A 15,173-nucleotide genomic window follows, 5' to 3' on the forward strand; every position below is an offset into this window, starting at 1 on the left:
CTCATATTTTGTAAGTTAAGTGAATTAGTTAAGTTTATTTAGGATTCTACTTACCTTTAGCTTACTATTTTCACCTACAGTTTTTGTATTTCACCTTGCTTGAGGGCCCCAATTTAGGTTATTTAGGTTATATTATTGTGAATCCTATATTTTAAATTTTCTAGAATTTGTATATGCTAGTGTATAGTTGTATAGTCTAGTGCTTACTTTGAGTGTCAGTATTCTCTTGAAATTATTGGTCTCCATCGCCAAAAATAATGTACAAAGTTCTAAAATTTTTTAAATTGTTCCATGGGTCATTAAGAGTCGTCGTTAATCGAGATCCACTTATTGTCGCGTTTCGTGACAATTCAGTCAGTTTTAATTCTTTGGCAGTTTTTACCTTAGAAATAATACAGCCACTCGTATCAGTTAGAGTTTTTTTGACGTTCTCAATAAAGATGTGTTCCTGACATAAAAGAGTATTCCTATAGTAAGTGTAGGAGTGTGTTTCTGATTTACAATATAATTCTATGATTCTACTTTACAATATAATAAAAATATGATGATGTAACCAACAACGCTATCGAGAGTCAGCACTTCTCACGTGTAACTTAGTCAACTATGAAATTGAAAATGTTTATGGTGAAGAGTCAGCGTTTCTCACGCACTTAAAACTGCTTTTTCCTTAAGAGGCAAACCTAATGGAATTTATTTGGTCCAATTTTGGCTTTTTATTTCCTGGTTTTTGAAGAAGGACTTTTCAGGTTCTGGCATCTTGAAACCATCTTTTTTTTTTAGGATAATCACTAATATTAAATGAATTGTTATAGCAATAATCAAAAGTTTTTTTATATTATTACTATGGTCGATATATCAGGTGAGGTTCCTTAAATTGGATGCAATTGGTTTGCCAGGCTCTTTGATTCATCTAGGTCTTAAAGGTTAATATGACTTCTATTGGGTATCTTGTAGGATTTTAATTTTTCTAGTTTATACTTTTCAATTTCTGGCAATAACAAGGGCTTTCCTCTTATTCATTGGATATTATTGGAGTAGGTTATGCCATTTAGTTTGATTTCACAATTTGTGGAAATTTAAGCTAAAGTTGGTTCTTTTAGTGTTATGTACTGATCAGTTTTACATTTGGCAAATATTTGAGGATTTTTGGTAGAAAGAATCAAGAATTGTTCATCAGCAGCTTGTCAGTATTCAACTAACTTCTACTTCAATCGGTTCAAATAATTGAGTTTGTATTGCAGCTTATAGGTGAACGTTTGTTCAAAAATTCTGTATTACAACTATCCTGAGGATGGAAGAACTCAAGACAGTAGAACATTTTTTCGATTTCTGGACATATGCTGTGTTCAAACTGAATGTCATCTTTTTCTTGTGCCAAATAGGGATATTTTGGAATAATGATGGAATTATTATGTATGTGCGAATATATTCCGTGCCAGACCAGCTAGATTCGAAATTCAATAGGGCCCTCTTCATGAAATCGTCACCCGAGCCATTAGCCTTATTTATTCGACATTATGGGACACATCATACGATTTATGGATGCGACGTATTTGTGTTAGTTTTAAGTTTTAAGTAAGAGTTTTGCTATTAAAAAGAAAAGGGGACATTCGAATTTTAGACGGCGTCTGCGACGCATTATTTCTGAAGAGAAATTTGTTCTGTTTTATTTTAAGATTTTTCGTTTTATTAAATCATAATTTAATTAAAACTCGGTTTTTTTCTTACATGTATGTCGGCTATACGTATTTTTCTAAGAATATTAAGATAAGGATTTGTTTTGATTAGTAATAGGCTTGGTATCAAGTTACTGTCAACGATCGGCGGTACGGCCGTCCATTAATTATTTTTATGAGTCTGGGTTCATGTTGATTTTTAGTGAAGTTTATTTAGAAATAAAATAAAGGACATGACTCAGTATCTTTTAAGAGACATCGAGAGAGTGGAACGAAGCCGGGAATGAAGGCTTGAAGAAGCATAAAGGAACAGAAAAGGCAGTCTTTTGAGAGAACTGATGATAGATAGACCGGCTTCGGATCACTAGTTCTTTTATTTTATTCGCGACGGTACTTTATACTGACGGTACGTTAGCTTACTCGTTTATTTAGTATTATTGTGTGTAATTCGTGTTTATTTGTCAATATAGTAATTAAGTGTGTGTTTTCACGAATTACGAGTTTTACTTTTAACGAAGATGTCCGTCAAAAATAATAATACTGACTCTCCGACATCAGAAGTGGGATTAACCAGTCCACAATTGGCTGAAAATATCCTGACGAATCAGCCTAAAACGCAGACAAATATTCCAAGTAGTCAAGTGGAGTTGCTACTTAGAAAAATGATTGAAATGCAGAATAAAATCAAAAATTGCAGATCCGGAAGGCTGGTGCTGTTTGTTAAAATGCATCTGGCATTACGCTACGCAATGTTATCTGGCATTACGCTGGTGACTAGTTTATCATGTGCGTTAAAAGGAGATACAGCGGATTGGCTTATTCGTTCTAGACCTTTAGGTAAAACTTGGGCAGATATTCGCACAGAATTTTTATCGACATTTTCAAAACCAGTTGACATTATGGACATGTTCGAGGAAGCAGTTCTTGGACGTCAGAGTGTTCCTAGCAATACAACGCTTTTGGATGAAGGACTGCACGTTTTACGCCTAGCAATGCACTTAATAAAGTCTTGTGAAAACGAAGAGGCCTTAGCAACATTGTTTGCATGTCATGTTGTGGCAAACAGATCTGAATCGGTTCGTAAGCAATTGCAGGCGGACATACCAAAAGATCTAAAGAGTTTTTGCGTTGCATTAAGGGTCTCTACAGGTAAGCGGCCGACGCTATTTCCAACTGATCATCATATTAGTTCGAAGCGTCGTGCCCTTACTCAGCCAGACAAGAAGGAACAATCATCATTTCTGGGCAAGTGTCGTGTTTGTGGCAAAATTGGACACAAGGCTTATCAGTTCAAAATGAATGTGGCTAGTGATCTGTAATCTGTGAATAGGCGGCACGATAGAAAGATCGTAAAATCTGTTACGTGTTTTACTTGTGGAAAACCAGGGCATATTGCAACCAGTTGTCCTGATAAAGAGAAGCAAGCTTCTACTAGCAAACCTCGATATGAATAAAGGTGGGTCAACTTGATTGAGGTGCAGGTATTGCCGCAAGGACAAATGAAAACCAAAAAATGGTAAGATTGTTCTATTTCTTTTTGATTCAGGATCTGAGTGATCTTTGATTAAACATAGTGTTTCAGTTTTGTTAAATGGAAAATATAAAGACTGTATGTTATCTCTAAAGGGTTTGAGCGGGAATGCTATATTGTGGAATTTACAATTTATAATATTAGATGAAATTCAAGATAATTTTCTTGAACTTGTCTTATGTGTAGTCTCTGATGAGTACGTTTCTTTAGATGTTATAATGGGCAGAGATTTAATAACCCAAAATATCAGTGTTTGTTTTAGTAACAAAGGTTTAGTTTTGACTCGTGAAAAAAAAATGTTTTTAAAATGAAAAAAAAAGTAAATTTAGAAAAAATTAAAAAATTGATACTGACGTTGAGTTTTGTCCAACGTAGACCCTATCGTTTAGCTCCCGTTGAGCGTGAGAGTGAGATTGTCTGTTCTAGGGTTTTAGAGTTATTAGAGGCTAATATAATAAAAGGTTTTATCTGTTTTGGCAGATGCCGGATTTTCATTCAATTTGAAAAAGTGCAAATTTCTTAAAACTGAAATTCAGTACAATCACAATTCACGACAATCACGAAGCTGCCTGGCAGACATTATTAAAACATCTTACTTCTGAACCTGTGCTTTCTATTTATGATCCAGATTTGTGTACCGAGTTTTTTGGCACACAGATGCAAGTTCTGAAGGCTACGGCGCTTTTTTATTACAAAAGAAAGATGGTAAATTACGTGTGGTTGCGTATTTCAGTAAACGTACTTCTGAGAAGGAATCAAGGTATCGTTCATATGAACTTGAAACATTAGCTGTCATAAAAGCTGTTAAACATTTTAAGCATTATCTGTATGGGAAATATTTTACCGTTGTAACAGACTGTAATTCTTTAAAAGTTTCAAAAAAAAATTTATTTAACACCTAGAGTGCATCGCTGGTGGGCATTTTTATAAGGCTTTGACTTTGACACTCAGTATCGTGAAGGTAATCGCATGAAGCACGTCGATTTCTTTTCACGAAATCATTTACCTATTTCTAATGTCAGCGTGCAAATCTATTGTAAAAAAAAAGTTCAAATTTTAGAGTTGCAAAGAGATTGGCTTTAAGTGGAACAGCAAAGAGGTGATGAAATTCTTCAAATAATTTCTAAGTGGGAATCTTATGAACTGCCTACTGATTTATTAAAAATTTATGATGTTCGAAATAATATTTTGTTGAAGAAAATAGAAAGAAATGAAAAATCAAAATGGCTTCCTATTGTTCCACGTTCTATGGCTTGGTCCATAATCAACTATGTTCATGTAGGTTTAAAACATCTAGGGTGGGAAAAAACTTTGGATAAGCTGTACGACTTTTATTGGTTTCGAAATATGTCAGAAAATTTGTAGATAATTATCTTATTTGTAAAGCATCTAAGAACAAAAGTGGAAAGTCACAGGTTCAGCTACATTCTATTCCCAAAATTTCAAAACTCTGGCATACAGTTCACATCGATATTTCTGGAAAATTAAGTGGGAAAAGTGACAGAAAAGAATATGCTTTGGTAATTATAGATGGTTTTACGAAATTTGCTGTTTTATATCACATTTCTTCACTGACGGGTAAACAGGCCGTTGATTCTCTTCGGAATTTTACTCACTTGTTCGGAGCTCCAGGTCGTATAATATCAGATCAGGGAAAATGCTTCACTAGTTCCGAATTTAAAAAATTTTGTTCTAAAAGTAATTTCGATGTTCACTTCATAGCCCATGGTGCAAGTAAAGCAAATGGTCAGGTCGAACGAGTAATGCATCAAAAATATGGCAAGATTTGGGAGAGGTTCAGTTAGCCTTAAATAATAATACTGACTCTCCGACATGTATAATAGGAAGTAAGTGATAAAAGGTGGACTGTGTAAGTTTTAATATAGGTGGGATTTTAGAATGTTAGACTTAAATGAAAGTCTAATAAAAAATTAAAAACACACTGTATTTGTCACTGAAAATGAGGAATATCAAATGTGACCGTTTACACCAAGGCTCGTGGTGATTCTGTCTTTTTGTCAACGATCTCGAATCCCGCTGACGCAAGACCCTATCGACCCCTTGGACTCTTACCACTTGGACTTGTATGTGTTTATATAATAAATCTTAAGATAAAGCGGCACTCTTGTGCCTAATTCGACATAGAACTTAATTGAAATAACATAGAACTTACAAACTAATTTATAATATATTTTAACTGAACGCTAACAGGCATTTTTAGCAAAAATTATTTTGTGTCGGAAAAATTTTTTTTCCAAGAGACTGATAGTATGACAGAAAATTCTTAAAATTTGGTAAAGCATATAATAATTAAAACCTGTGAGCGTCATTTAAATAATTGTATAATTTTTAATACGTTAAATAAATTCAAAATAGTCCAAAATAATCAAAATAAATCATAAAAATAGAATAAACACCTTGTAAAACAACTGGACGCTTGGGCGACTCCAAAGTAGAGATGGTGACGTGTAGACCTGAAATAATAAAAGTAACCTGAGCACACTTATTCCCGTAAAATTAATTAATAATAAAAATATTAAGCAAAACTCATTAATATGAAAAATATGAATTAATATGTTTTAAACTTGCTCAGTGATTTTACTTTTACGATAACCATTTAATTCATGTTCACCAACATTTAACCACTTAACTTAAATATCCCAAAATTCATTATTCACCAATTTATTATTTTTATCCGATTGTTAAATGTCCCAGTAACGACAACGTACTGATATTGAATGATATACAATCGTTCAATATGCCAAAACGTGAGCACTACATTACTCACAAACCGTAGCCAAAATGCTACCAAAAACATTATCATAAAACATAAGATTGAGACAGCAATCTCCGATCTAGACCACCTGACGATAACACACTTTGTACTGAGGGGTGCAATGAACACCAAAACGCGAGGGTCCTCTCCAAATACAAAGCCTTGTTAAATACAACGAGCTGTGCAATGGTCCCAGACCAGCTCAGTATCTTAACAAGAAACAATAACAATAAACAATCGTCACAACAACACAAGCAAGACAAACAACAATCGGTCATTAAAATATTTCATTAATCACATTTTATTTAAAAAGGTAAAATATCGGTGTTATCAGTGAGATAGAAATAAGCATACTCTGTGATAACACTCACCCTTTCTTGTAGTAAAACACTACACCAAACCAACACAGCTTATTTCACGTCGCAACACCCTTTATTGTTTTTATTAAATAACTTCACTCTTTAGTGACCAAAACTCAAATGAATTTTATAAACCAAATATTTACCTCACTCTTTTATCGAAACCCATAAAAATAATTCCCGAGGGGAAACGCTAAGTGTAAACCGTATTTGGTTACTTACGGTACCGCTGAGCTAGCTTTAGTTTTGTAAATATCCTGGACCTCTTTTCGGTCAGACCGATAAATTTCATCTTAATGACTAAGAAAAATATTTCAATTCTTTAGAAAATAAACAGGGTCTTACAAGCATAAGAATCATACACATTTAATAATTATTTTTATTCCATTAACAGAAACATATCTAAAAAGTTAACGTATTTTTGGCAATCTAGATTAATTTGAGAATACACCTTCAAAAGAAATATAAAGATATATATTGCTATGCTATGTGTTTATAGAGGCAAAAGAAAAGGTGCTTACAGCGACTTACTTTGCCTACGTCTGTGATATCAGATGTCGTTAGTTGTTTGGATTCCGCTAGCAGTGTTAAAACACTTCTAGAAGTTTTCTTCGAAGTTGTTACCGACACAACGACTTCTAATCTAATTAATCTTAATATTAAGGTTTTATATATTAAAAATATGATTATATAGCCAATTACGCCATCGAGAGTCAGCATTTCTCACCAATATAACTCGAGTGTGTATATTTGTGAAATATTTAACATATTTATACAGGCTGGCTGAGGTAAAGACATGTGATAGAACATCTATGTATTTTCTAAAGTATAAAACATTTAAAGTAGTTAAACTCTTCGACTTTTTTCGCATCCATAAATGCATTTTTGCATTTTTTTTTTGAATACTGCAGACTGTGTTTTTTTCAGTGCCTATTTTTGAGGCAGGTGGGCCCTAGACCATAAAACATATCGGCCTCCCCCCCTTTCTCCAACCTTTTTAAACACATTATAACCATAATTTTTTAGATAACATGATATTAGCAATAATCATATTATTTTTAATTTTTAATAAATTAATAAAAAAAAACTATACAGTTTATAACTATACCGTTTATTTGCACAGATCAAACTTTGGTCTGTGCAAATTTATTAAATTACTTAGCTATGTAGTATGTGTTGCATATATTATGTAGGTTATAAATCCTTAATTAATAAATAATTCAACATTTATTCACTTAAAAAATATACAGCAAAGGGACTGATTTTTTTTATATAAAGTGACTAATTAAACCAAAAAAACCATAAACATATTAAAATATCTACATTTTACGTTTTCGCATTTTTAGTTCGGCAAAATCGTCTATAACTTTATCTACATCTACAGTACTGAAAATGTCGCTTTCTACATTCAGAATAGCCAATGATGACAAATTTTCTTGACTTAGAGAGTTCCTTAAGTATGATTTGACTCTTTTTAGAGTTGAAAATGATCTTTCACCTGATGCGTTGCTTATTGGGATTGAAAGATATATTCGAAGGAGAATCTCGATATTGCAAAATGTTGATAATATGTTTAAGTTTATAATAAACTGCAACATATTTTTTGGATTTCTTGGTACATTGTTAGAATTGCACAGTTGTTTAAATTCTGCAAGTTCGTCAGGCAATTCATTCACATCAATATCTTTTGCATAAAGCTCCTCAATATTCTTCAAATTAATTTGGACTATTTGATCTGAACACGGAAAATCTATGAAAAGTATATTAAAAATATCACTCACACATGTGTAGGAGTCTCTTCTTTTTGTTAATTCTGTAATTAGCCTATCACATATTGGATTAAAAGTATTGATTCTGAAGTCTTCACTACCTTTTTTAACAAATGAAACATCTTTTGCAGGACCTTCATCGGCAAATTTTTTTTGTTTCCGACTTCTAGAAGTCAAATTTCTATAATCACTGTTGGGCTGAAGTTTTCTTGCCTCATTGTCATATCATAAAATTCATTGAATATATCTATATATTGAACATATCATTGAATTGATTTCTTAAATGATCGATGAATTGAATCAAACTGTCATAAAGACTACAAGCAATAGTCAAACTAGTGTCGATTTCTTGTAGCGATTTACTTGTTGCATTTATTCTATCTAGAATTTTTCTCCAGATAATAGACATAAAAGCAAACTCGAATGTATTTATTTGTTTAAGCAAATCTTTGGTTTCAATCGTGGTAGGTATTTTCTGATTTATGTCTTTTGGCAGCTCTTCTAAGGTAATTTTAATTTCATTAAAACCAAGTGCTATGGACTTGACAGCATCCGCTCTTGCAGACCATCTAGTATCGCAAATTATTTTCACGGTTGGCGGCTTGGCGTTGAACATTGCTAATTTTTTTTAAGTAAATTCCATCTATGAGTGGATGCGGATAGAAAATTGTATAAATATTGTATATTATCAAAGTAGGTGGCCGCTTTCAAACAACATTCAGCTGCACTATTGCCTATCAAATTTAACGAATGACGGAAAATGGAACAGGGTACAAAATGAGCACTATTTGAAATATTTTTTATTTTCGCCTGGACTCCGTTATATCTTCCAGACATATTCGAAGCATTATCATAGCTTTGTCCTCTGCAATAATTTATATAAATATTGAGATCTTTGAGTTCTTTTATAATGACATTTGCCAAATTTTCTGCAGTATGTGAAAAAATTTTCACAAACCCCAAAAACCTTTCGACCGGTTTTCCATCTCGCAGAACATACCTTACAATTAAAGTTAATTGATCGATATGGGAAATGTCTGGTGTAGAGTCAACTATAATTGAAAAATATTTTAATGACTGCAATTCTGACACTATTAAATTTTTTACTTCATTTGCAAGGAGTGTTATAAACTCGTTGCAAATTGTCGGAGAAATATAGCTCACCTGACCACGACCAGGGTTCCCATATTTTTTTAAATGATCGGCTAAAAACGGATCAAATTTACTAAGAAATTTTAAAGCACTTAGAAAATTCTCATTGTGCTTGGCAAATATTTGGTTTGTAGAGCCGTAAAATGCTAATCCGTTTTTTGCAAGAAATTTAATAGTTCCCACTACTCTCTGCAAAAGGCTTCTCCAACATTTCTTTTCTTCATGATACCATTTTTCCATTTCTGCATCAATTCGTCCCTCCAATCGACGTCTGCTCACCAATGTTCCAATAGAAGTAATGTGTTCGCGTGAAGATTCATGACTTTTCAAGCTTTCACTAATATTTTTCCAGTCTTTATAACCGTCATCACTAAGGCTAACAGTTTTGTTAGCAAACAATTTGCAAACGTAACAATAAACCAAGCCAGATTTTGGACTATAAACTAACCATTCACGAAGTACTTTTTCCCCGTTTACTTTCACTTTAAAAAAAGTTGAATATTTTAATTTTCTAGGTTTGTTTGTTTCCACTTGCTTAACACATCCTTCTCTTTTATCTATGTTTTGTTTAGGTGGATTATCTACAAAATATTTTTTTTAAATTAAACTCAATTGTTTTGGCCAATCTGCAATATCGGTAGGAACAGTAGAAAAGAAGTCATCTTGATTTGTAGATGATTTACCATCATGACAACAAGCTACCGTTTTTTGCGACAATTCATGAACAGTTTCGGATGTATTTAGAGTAGTCTGCTCTTAATTTTCTGGAAATGGTATGAAACTAATATCTGCATCAGCTGATGATAACTCTATTTTGCTGGCGGTGCTAGTTGAAGGAGTTTCTTCTATATTACATGTTGTAGAGGGGCGCAGAAACTGTAAAATTGCACCCTGCTGTTTTTCTTTTTCAATTTCTCTTACTTTGCGTTGTTTTCATTTTTCACTACCACTTAAATGTTTGTAGCTCATGATTAGGGCAAAGGGTCTTTTTTTAAATAATTATTTATTTAGTATCTATCTCATTAATGCCCCTTTTCACCGACCTAATGTTAAGTAAACATTTTAAATGACACTTAAGTTTACTTAATACAGTGGCGGTTCTACCATAGGAGCACATGAGCACGTGCACCCCCAAAATAAATGGAAAAAATATTAAAATAACCATTTAATATTATTGATCAAATAAAATCTAAGCCTCATATTTTATCGTATAATTTTTGTGATCGTATAACGTCAAACCAAATCAAACAAAAGACTGACAGCCCTAGCCTAGCAATGTTATATCTATTTAAAGTAACTTTATACAGGATATTCCAAACTTTAATAAGGCTGATATTTATAAATTTTCTTCAAATAAAAACAGGACAATGGACGTCTAAAAACTGCAAGAATTAAAAAATACTATTACTATTATTTATAAATTTATTTTCTGTCTAAAAAAAATAAACTATTTTTACTTGATGCCTTCTCATATTTTTTTCTTCTACGTTTAAAACAGCTACGTAACCAAAAAAACATGTATGGTAGTTGCACAAGAAAAATAATTAAAAATGGATTAAATTTACACTAATTTGTACCCTCTTTATCATAGACCACGAGCCGTTACTGACTTAATATGAGGTTGGTGGACTCGAGACTTAGTCTGGTTAAAAAAAAAAGAACAACTTAAATTAGCAATATAAAAAAACAACTTACGTTCTGACAAATTCTGGTTCGCTTAGCACAATATTTTATTTAGAATACACATCAAAGTACCACTAAATAGACCGGAGGAACTGTTTCCAGTATTACTGTCTTAAAATAAGTTATAACTAAAATCACTACAAATTATTTACTCCCAGTTTGAATAAGAAAAGCTACCGCAACGCACTTTGGGTCATAAATATAAAATTAAAAAGGCATCCCCGCTTTAGGCCGAGCTTTAGTGTAAGCCGCCTAACATGCAAAAAAATCCTTGTTTGGTCTGGGCACATTTGTTTATGTTTAGAGTTGTACGAAGAAAAAGTCTTTATTCTATTCAATGCCGATGAAATATCATTTTTTTATATCCAAACATTTTTTATCAAATTTAATTTTTTTAATTTAAATATTATTTTATAGTACAGGGTACAGGTTTCCTACCTGTATAAAATAATGCAAATTTCCTTATTATCACAACGATTTTCGGGCCCTTCCAAATTACGGGCCCTAGGTCTAGGCCTAAGGTACTTGAGGGGAATAAGGCCTAGCTAAGAAAAAAATTAAATAAAGTGAAAGACTGTAATGTTAATATTTAGTTTAATACACCAAAGTGCTTATAAGGTTATATTAATTTTAACAAACTTAAAAAAATAATCTCTAAAAAAACTAGAAAACAAAAAATAAATATTAAGAAAAATAACGCAAATCGGCCATATTATCCGATGGAGGTTTAATAAAGCCTATAGATAAAAATGGCACAACTCGTTAATTGGGCGAAGTTTAGCAGCCATCGGGACACTCAAAATCATCCATGTCATTGACTGTTAAGCCAACACATTCCTCATGATACCATTTAAGACATTTGCTGCACTGCCTCATATCGGCCTGCCTGTCTTCCTCACATCCATGGCAATACTATTCGGTACTTAACTTTTCCCTGGAGCTTTCAATATCTTTATTCAATTTGGCACGACTTTTGTTCTCCTCGGTAAAAAGATCTCTAGTGACTGGAGTTCCTTTGTAGTTTAGAGCTTTTTTTCGATTTTTTTTAGGTTTTTCATTAGTTTTTACTGGTGTGGGCAAAAGCTCATTAAAAGAAGTGACTTTTGTTGTTCGTCTCTTTAATTCAGCAAGAGGGATATGGTCATCAGTCGAATCCGAGTCAGAAGAGTAAACATTGGAATAGGAAAATTTGCCAGACTTGTTGGATGCCATTCCAGACGGACCAGGTTGAGGAGATTCAGGTGGACGCCTATTTTCTATGTTGGTATCATCCGGTGCCAGTACGTCTGAGAGAATTGAAGGAGCAAATGCTGTTTCTAGAATTGCCTCGGGATTTAATGGAAACAGACCAGTAGCCTTAAAACCATTTATAATGTTACTATGTGTCATGCATTTAGACCAAACATTTGAAAGTATGATGTTAAAACGTGATTTGGTCAGCTTTTTGTTAGGATTCTGATCCAAGAATAATAATACCTCATTATCCCAATGATGCTCAAATGAACGATATACAGATTTGTCGAGGGGTTGAAGCTCATGTATTGTATTCGGTGGCAAACAGTAGAGATCTATATCAAGTGAGTCTCCAACATCAACAATTGACAAATCAAGATGACAAGCTGCACCATAAAAAACTAAGAGGCACCTTCCTGGACTTTTGTATCGGGCTAAGTGCTTGAGGAATTCTTTAAAAAGTTCGTTAGTCATGTAGCCTTTACTTGATTTTTCCACTAGAGTTCCTGGTGGCAAATTATCATGTAATTCTGGCTTTAGCCTCTTTCCTTTAAAAATAATCATATGAGGTATTGGTATTCCAAGGGCATTGACACAACCTGCAATTGTCACACTCTCTGCATGTTCTGACGATTGAAAGTGAACACGTTTTACCCCTTTTTTAGCTTAAACGGCTGGCTGGTGGTGAATAGTCAAGCGGCATCCTTTTTCATCCATATTATAAAGTCTTTCAGGGTGATTAATTATATCAAGATCATCATACATTTTCCCTATTTTTGAAAAATGATCATCAACTATAAATTTATTAAGTTTTTGAGCCCTAGCTGGATTCATAAACTGTGCTTTTCTTTTAGAAATTACAGGATTTCCCATCATAAAAGCCTTTAGCCAGTCTTTACCAGCAAGTTTTGAAGTTGTATTAAATTGATGAGCAATTTTATTATCTTCGCAGAATCTGAATACCAATCGACGAAGGATCCGTGAAGTCACAGGTATTATATTATACTATTTCACTAAATCTTATTATTCTTTTAACGAGATCAGCTTCTTGTTCTTCTTTTAAAATACATTTACGACCTAGTCTTTTTATTAGGATTCCATTCTGAACATGATTTCTAATGGTTCTTCTGGGAATATTAAACCATGCCGCAGCCCCATATGTACAAAGAGTACCGCGTTGAACAGATCGAACTGCTGATATTAAATCCTCGCACCAAGGTGCTCTTTTGGGAGGGATGATGTTAAAAATCACTGAAAATAAAACGAGAATAGTTTAGAAGTTTAATAATATGCTAATAAAAACATTCATTTGTCATGAGGATAATAAGGCCTACATGGAGGGTAATAAGGCCTATAGCTTATTTTTATAGGCCTTATTACCCATCCATGACGAAATATTATGTAAATTTATTTAAATTATGTCGGCTAAATTTAATCTAATAAACTATTGAAATCACAAAATATAAAGTCTAACCAAAATATCTGCAGTTATAAATTAAAAATACAATTATAAATACTAAAAATACTTACGTTTTTGTTCGTTGTATCCTTATAATATCACACGCGGCGACCCGTCGACACAAGTTGTTGGAACTTACTGACGACAACAAACAAACAAACAACAAACCTAGAAAAGGAACGCGGGTAGTCCGTTCGAATGTCGTTTGTAAATGGACCAATAATAGGAGATGCGGACCCAACGCAATCGATTTGCGATTAATTTAAAGCGTTTTTTTTGAATATAGGCCTTATTATCTGCAGGTACCTTAATGAGCCTAGCGGGAAAAAAGGCCCTGGTTTTCTTAGCTTCTTTCATTTTCGAGCAGATGTAATGCAATATCGGATTTAACATTAGATAGAAACGGTACTCCAATTTTCCAGCTATTTTTAGAATATCTCCAGTTACTGTATTGATATCTTCTGAATTCGACAGTGACATCAAAATATTACTATTCTTTTCAAACTGTTCATATAATTCATTCGAAACATTATCCAGATCACCTCTAGATGTTAATGACTCTAAGAGGCTTCTAAAAACTTCTTTTCATGAGGGTTAAACAAAAGATACTAACATTTTTTTTTGAGTCTACAAATATATTTAAGCTTTATTAAGTGCAAACTTTTATAAAGAAGCAAATTCAAGACAAAAGTCAGTTCACTCAAAAGATCGTGACAAGAACACTTCCTAGTGGTTTTGAGTTAAGGGTTTGTAGGTTAAATTTTATTAGAATATAGCATTGAACTTTTGATAGCAAAAAATTATGTTAAATTATGGTATATCGTTAGTGTTGCAAAGCAATAGTTAAAGAAATATCTTTCATTGTCCAATAGGACAATGAAATTCAATTGTTACTGCTATGAAATTGTAAATACGCTGCTGTTATTTTGTAATTTAGATAAGTTAGTTCAGTTTAGTAAGGGTACTACTTACGTTTTATTTACTAGTTTCATCTTTAGGGTCAAGTTCTAGTAGTTGATCTTTTCTGAGAAATTTCGATTATTTTACTCTAAATACAGGTAGTTTTCGAAATTTTATGTACTTGCCTGCTTTCACTGTCAAGGTTTTCTGGTTTTCTTGAAATTATTCTTCTTTATCGGCAAATAGAAATTTTTAAGCACTTCCAAATTGTCCAAGGATCTTTAACAGAAATAACGTTTCTTAACGTTTAAATCGTTTTGTTATTTATCTTGGAAACAATTAAAGGTTGATAGTCAACTGAATGCTGCTTCTTGTTGCGGCATTGCCCTTTGCATACAAAAACTGGAAAAATAATAAATAGAATTGCTAACCGATGTAAAAAATAGTATATTATGTAATAAATTTTGAAAAAGGCTCTTTGCACATGGGTGTGACGGTTTATTACCGCGTTTATTGCCATTTTTTGGCAAAGCCTGCAAATGAATTTTTGAGGAAATGTTGGACGAAGATGGCTCCATAGACTTAATTATTTTATTTTCTTGATACTTGTATTTTATTTTCAATGGACTCGCCAA

The 15,173-nt window shown here is 32.9% G+C and overlaps 1 long non-coding RNA gene across 1 annotated transcript; it reads right to left on the bottom strand.

The window, feature by feature from the left end:
* Positions 1-5,133: 5,133 nt before the first annotated feature.
* Positions 5,134-14,665, bottom strand: LOC126749021 (uncharacterized). The gene is made up of 2 exons (XR_007664860.1): positions 14,611-14,665; positions 5,134-5,681 (listed from the first exon to the last, which is right to left on the bottom strand). It is a non-coding gene; the product is annotated as an uncharacterized LOC126749021 (long non-coding RNA).
* Positions 14,666-15,173: the final 508 nt, after the last annotated feature.

This window comes from Anthonomus grandis, chromosome 22, assembly GCF_022605725.1.
Source record: "Anthonomus grandis grandis chromosome 22, icAntGran1.3, whole genome shotgun sequence".
Lineage (NCBI taxonomy): Eukaryota > Metazoa > Arthropoda > Insecta > Coleoptera > Curculionidae > Anthonomus > Anthonomus grandis.